The sequence below is a fragment of the Arachis duranensis genome, chromosome 2, assembly GCF_000817695.3.
Source record: "Arachis duranensis cultivar V14167 chromosome 2, aradu.V14167.gnm2.J7QH, whole genome shotgun sequence".
Taxonomy (NCBI): domain Eukaryota; kingdom Viridiplantae; phylum Streptophyta; class Magnoliopsida; order Fabales; family Fabaceae; genus Arachis; species Arachis duranensis.
This window is the reverse complement of record NC_029773.3, coordinates 47,323,654-47,330,675: the sequence shown is the minus strand read 5'-3', so window position 1 is coordinate 47,330,675 and position 7,022 is coordinate 47,323,654.

The window sequence follows — 7,022 nt, the reverse complement described above, 5'->3', positions numbered from 1 at the left end:
ATAATTTATTATATTAGTTAATTAATTTATTCATTTATAAAGTCTGAAATAAAATAAATAATTTATTGTTTATTCTAATTGAATTTATTAAATTTAATTATATTATATATAAATTAAAGATAATTTATAAATTACTTTATTTCCTTAGCCTTTTATATTCCGTGGATTGTTAAGTTTTAAGTTTTATATTTTTGTAAGTAAATATAATATAAGGCAAAACTTTATTTTAAACGGAATTATTCTATGTATTATTAACTAATATCATTATATTTGATTTATTAAAAATATAAAATAATTTTATATAACAAATTATTAATTAAACTCATTCTAAAACGTAAGCAAAATAAATTAATTTTCTAGGCGACCCAATGTAGATCCATGATTTATACAGCAAACAAACAAAGCATAGAACTTGTGAATGGTGATAAAAAGAGAATAAAAAAGTAGGGCCTACACTAAGGGTGTGCACGGCCCGGTCCGGGCTGGAAAATTTGGGTCATAAAGACCCGGACCCGAAGAGACCCGGGGTTGACGCGGGAGGAAAAAATGAAACCTTGAAGCTTAGTGAAACCGAGACCGGGCCATGACTCGGGTCACCAGGACTCGGTCCGGCGGCCCGGTAACTCAATGTCTCAATAGTATTGCACTTATACAATTTGAATCAGGGGGAAAGGGGGCTAGGGCATTCAGATCTCAGAAATTTAGCCTCACTCCCTCAACCATTCAACCTCACTCGCCTAGTCCTGAGTCCCCACTCCCCACAACCCCAGTTCGGCAGTCTCCACTCCGCCACTTCTCACGGCCGACGTTGACCCAGTAACCCCCGGCCTCATCCTCTCTCTCCACGACCCACTCTCAGAGTCTCAATCTCCCAGCAAGCAGCCACGGATGACGCACTCACAACAGCAGCAAGCACACATCACGCAGGCGCTCGCGACTCCGTCGTCGTCTTCCCAGCAAGCACGCAGCAGGTTTGGGGACCGGTTGACAAATTTAATCCATTGTTACTTGTTGTTGTTGTATTGGATCCTCGGTACAAACTAGATTATCTCTGTTGGTGTTTGGAGGATGTTTATGACAAGGAAGTGTCTACTAGCATGACTGATTTTGTTAAACTCACATTAGACACGTTGCTTAAGTTTTATGAAAAAGAGGTTGCCGATGATAAAGGGAGGGATGATGGTGGAGATTCATCTAGAGATATTTTTTATGACAATATTAATGTCTCAGCTGGTGCCAAGGGCGTTTCTGAAAATAGAGTGAATATGTGGAAAAAACAAAAAAGAGAGAAGGCTAATGCAGATAGCAAGACAGATGTGGAGAGATATTTGGCCGAGGATACTGTGGAAGATGAGAATTTTGATATATTGGCTTGGTGGAAAGTGAATGCTTCAAAATACATAATTCTTTTTCTCATAGCCCGTGACATCTTAGGTATTCCAATTTCAACTGTTGCTTCTGAATCATGCTTTAGCACCGGTGGACGTGTAGTTGATATCTTCCGTAGCTCTTTGTCACCATTAATGGCTGAAGCTTTGATATGCACTCAAAGTTAGTTGTGCCCTTCTAAACAAGAAGATGGAGATCAAGAGTTTGATTTATTTGATAACAGTCAGAAGATTGTTGAAGGTACATTTATGATATTTTTATTATTTGTGACTTATTTATTTTAAGTAATAATCTTTTATATGAAAAATGAGTAACTTTATATGTTTTGTAGGTTTCACTAATGCATCCACATCACAAGGAACAAGTTGACAACATTAATGGCTATTGATGGATGATGGTTATTCATGTGGAATTATTGTTTTGTAAACTTTAATATTTTGATTTGTTTAGTTATTATAAGACTAAGTTAATGTTTTATATTTAGAATGCATAAGACTTTAAGACTAATGCATAATATTGTGTTGTTTGTATTGACTTAAATATTTAGTACTATTAGACAATATTAGTATTGATTATAGTTATGTTTTAATTTTAGAAAAGACAAGGTAATCTGAATGGCCCGGTTTTCACCCGGTATAGTCGTGGCCCGAAAGGGTATAGGTTTCATCAGGTCTAGGATCGGGTTCGAGTCTCATAAATGGACCCGGTACATATTTCGGGTAGGGTCTGGGTCACGTCAAATCTGGTTTCACCCGGTCCATGCACACCCCTAGCCTACACCATGTTGGTTTGCTTGCCTCTATTGCATCAATAAAACATGGGCCTACGGAGACTAATCCTGATTCCAAGTTGGGCAGATAGAAAACCTATCTAGATCTCATACAATTAATTTCAACCCACACCCAAAGTCCTCTTTTAGTCTTTTTGGGTCTTCTTTCTCCCAGCAAGCAAGCATATACGCCAGCAATGGAGAATGGCGTATATGCTTTTAAATTTTTGTTTTTAAATTTTAGAGTGTGATATTACATGTCGTGGAAGTAAAATTATAAGTACTGTATTTTGTGTTTTAATACTTTTGATCATGTAGAATTACAAGTGAAATTATAGAAAACAGTAATAACAATTCCGACAAATGGTTGGTGCTCTAAAAATTAAAATGTGAAGTGATAATAAATATTATTATATACACGTAAATAAATCATATCACCATTTTTTTATTGTAAATTCTATATTGAATTACTCAACAATTAATTAATCAATATATAATTTCAAGCTATATTTTTTATTATTTTATATTTGCAATAAATATTTTTTGTATAGTTCATTGCTAAAATAAAAAATTTTTACTAATTAATTAAGTTCACAGTTGATTATAGTTATTTTTTTTAAATCTAAGAACACTTTTGGTTGTTTTTCATTCGATAATTTTTCTGTCATGTATAATTATACAATTCATTTAAGCAATTATTATTGTACATAGGTACCAATAGTTTACAGAACATTATGTATGGTACCAGGCTCTTGATAAATCCAGATATTTCTGAGGCTGTGATGCTTCGAAAAAGGTATTGTACAAATATTGTGAATTATTTATGGTTGTGCATATTGACTGTATTTTTATGGCATTGTGATTGATAAGTAGCGTGTACTATAGAGAGATCTCGTATTACCTGTCTGTACTTTCTATCAAACTGGCGTATGTTAATTAGGATGAAGTTGTATATTCCACTGAGAGGAAGACAATAAAGGAGTTACGTGCGGCTGCGGATGTGAGTGCCTTATAGAAAACTACTTTTTTTATGTTTGGTTCATTGTTTGTTTTTTTAACTTTCAAATTGTTCCTATGTAGGTTGGATTCTATGTTGTTCTGGCCACTGTTCTTGATGTTGAACCTGTTCTAAGTTGGTGGTATAAATCTTGTGTTTGCAGCGTGAGGGCAGAAGCTAATGCGGATACATACTTCTGCGATGGCTGTAATAAGGACGCGAATAATGTGGTTAACAGGTACGACTCTAATTGGACTTATTTGTGTAATCTTTTCATAAAAAAGCAATTTAGTTATGTAATTGATTATATCTCTTTTTAATTTATTTAGCAATATCTAGCTTAATACCAACAATTAGTAGATAACAAGAGAACAATTTATTAAAAATAAAAATTGCTTTGATTGATGGAAATATTGTCTATCCACAAAAAAAATTGGCAAAATGAGATAGAGTGCACAGAAAAAATTTATATACCTACAACAATTTTATACCAAAGTCTCCTCTACTAGACTAAAATCTAAAAAACCGATAAACCTAAAAAATTGTATTTGAGCATTTAAATTGTGTTGAATATAATTTTTATAATTTTATTGTAACTAAAATGTGACAGGCCAAGTGTTAATTGGTATTTTTGAATAAAAAAAATAGGTATAAGTTGAATTTGTTGGTTTTTGATGGTACTGCTACAACAACTTTTGTTGTGTTCAATAAGGAGGTCGCAGCTCTATTCGGACGGACCTGTACTGAGATGGTGAAAGAGTTGAATGTATGTGGTTTCTACTGTTGAAACTATTTGAATGGTTATGATGATTCAATGTCAGATGTGAATATAGAAGATAATTTTATAACATCCTCAGAAACTTTAGATGGTATGTAAAAATTTTATCTGTATGTTTATTTGCATTTTTGTGTACATCATGGACTAAACTGCATCGGTATGACAACTTAGTATTTAAAAAGAGTTCATTTGGCAGATGTATGGGATATAGAAAATCCTATTTATCAATGTCAACACTGTAAACCATGGATGTGGTCTAAAGAAAGGCTTGCTAAATTCAAATAGTCGCTCCAACCAAAGTTTTTATTATGCTGTATGGAAGGAAAGATCGAGCTTCCTCTACTTTTTGTGCCTCCTGATGAGCTCATTCAGCTTCATACTAGAGAAGATCAAAAAAGTATTCATTTCCTAAAAAATATAAGGGCATTTAATTCAATGTTTTGTTTTACATCAATGGCCGAAAAAATTGACCGTGGAGTAAACAATGGGACTGCTCCTCCAATTTTTAAGCCTGGGGTCAAAACTACCATAGCATTGGTAGCTTACTTCCTCAGGATAGTCTGCGACCAACATTTGCCCAGCTATATATCTATTACACAAAAAATGAGATTGATAATCGAATAGGCACACTTCAGTAATTTTTATGCAACCAGTCAAATATTTTAATTATTTTTTATCTGTGAGAGAAAATAACATAAAATTTATTGTATTTTTTTTGGCAGTTCCAATGAAGCTATAAATAAGCGGGATAAGAAAATTGTGGCGATATTAAGAAACATGCTAGATAAATATAATAGTTTGGCAATGAGTTTTCGCTATGCGAGAGATAGGTACCAACAGAAAAGTTGCACAAACATAAAGCTTAAGTTGATTAGTAAAATTACTACAGATGGCAAAACATACAACATGCCATCTGTATCTGAAATGGCTGCATTGATTGTTGGTGATGTCGAACAACTAAGTAAAGATAGAGATATTATTATAAAGAGTCTAACTAGAAACCTCCAACAGATTGATGTTTGTCACCCATCTTATTTAGCCTTGCAATATCCATTGTTGTTTCCGTATGGGGAGGATGGATTTCGTTTGGGTATTGCAACATCAGATTCTATCTCCGCTAGGCCTACAAACAAAAGCAAAACAATCACTTTGCGATAATTCTTTGCTTTTCAACTACGTATAGAAAAGGACGGGTGAATATCCGTTAATTCTGATATCAAGGAGATTATTCCAACAGTTTCTGGTAGATGCCTACACAATGGTAAAATCAGAGAGGTTAAAATCTTTTAGGTGTAAACAACCACAGTTGAGGGTTGATAAATACAAATGTCTGCATGAATGTCTTATAAACGGGGATGTAGATGCTGCAAGGCTTGGCAAAATAATCATTCTTCCCAGTACTTTTACTGGTGGACCTAAGTACATGATGAATAATTGTAAAGATGCATTTGTAATTTATAGATATGCATAATACCCTAACTATTTTATCACTATGACCTGTAACCCTGAATAGGATGAGATAAAAAGAGAAGTGACTCCCTTTGGATTAAAGGTAGAAGATCGCCCTGATATATTGTGTCGAGTTTTCAAGATCAAACTTGATGGATTGATTGATGACCTAACAGAGGGAAAAATATTTGGCAAAATTTTGGGAAGTAAGTCTGTGTTTATGCAACACCTTATTAAAATCTTAAGTTGTAATCATTTGTCTTTTTCAATTTTCAGATGTTTGCATTATAGATTTTCAAAAGAGAGGGCTTCCGCATGCATATATCCTTTTATTCATGAGTAATGAATTCAAGCCACAAACACCAAATGACATAGACAAACATATAACAGCTGAGATTTCTGATGAAAATAAAAGGCCAAATCTACATGGAACTGTTCAAAATTACATGGTACATAGTCCATGTGGTCCGTACAATAAGAATTCACCATGCATGAAGAATGGATCATGTTCAAAGTTTTATCCCAAACAGTTTAGACAGTGAACACTCATTGATGAAGCCGAATTTTCCAAATATAGTCATACTGATAACGGTCGAATAGTGAAGAAAAGGGAATGTGTACTAGACAATAAGTTCATTGTTCCTTATAATCCAGAATTGTTGCTCAAGTTTGGGTGCCACATAAATGTGGAATACATATGCCAAACAAGTTCTATTAAGTATTTGCTTAAGTATGTACACAAGGGCAATGACCATGTAACAACTACCCTATACAACACTGGTGATCTGTCAGAAGCCACACAAGTTGTTGACGAAATTAGGAATTACTACGATTGTAGGTACATTTTGGCATGTGAGACAGTCTGGTTTATTTGGATATGAAATCCAAGAGAAAGAAGCATTTGTGATTATACTTTCATTCCATTTGGAAGATGAGCAACCTGTGGTTTATAGTGAAACTTCTAATGTGAATGATATCATCGAAAGAGTAAAATCTCAAGTCCATGTTTTTGGGATGGATGGCGGCGAACATGTCATATCCCTATGCTCGAAGTCTGACTTATCCTGAGTTTCTAACCAAGTTTGTTTGGAAGGACGATGCTTTAAAGTGGTTTTCTTGAAAGCAAGGCTTCGCAATTGGAAGGTTGACTCATGTACCTACAGGTAATGACGAGTTTATATTCAATTTTGATCTTATTTGATGGCTTAAATTTAAAATCTTAACAGCATGTACCCTGGTGGACGAAATTGTGATACAAGAGTTCCAGGCACTGTTAGAGAAGCTTTTTCTTTCCACAACTCCGTTCAACTTAACCAGCAAGTGTACTGGGTCATCCAAGTAATACCTTACGTGAGTAAGGGTCGATCCCACAGAGATTGTTGGTATGAAGCAAGCTATGGTCACCTTGTAACTCTCAGTTAGGCAGATTAAATGGTTATGGGTTTCGAAAATTAATAATAAATAGAAAATAAAAAGGGATAGAAATACTTATGTAAATCAATAGTGGGAATTTCAGATAGGCGTATGGCGATGCTGTGCTCCTCTCGAATCTCTACTTTCTTCTTACATTCATCCAATCCTTCTTACTCCTTTCCATGGCAAGCTGTATGTAGGGCATCACCGTTGTCAATGGCTACATC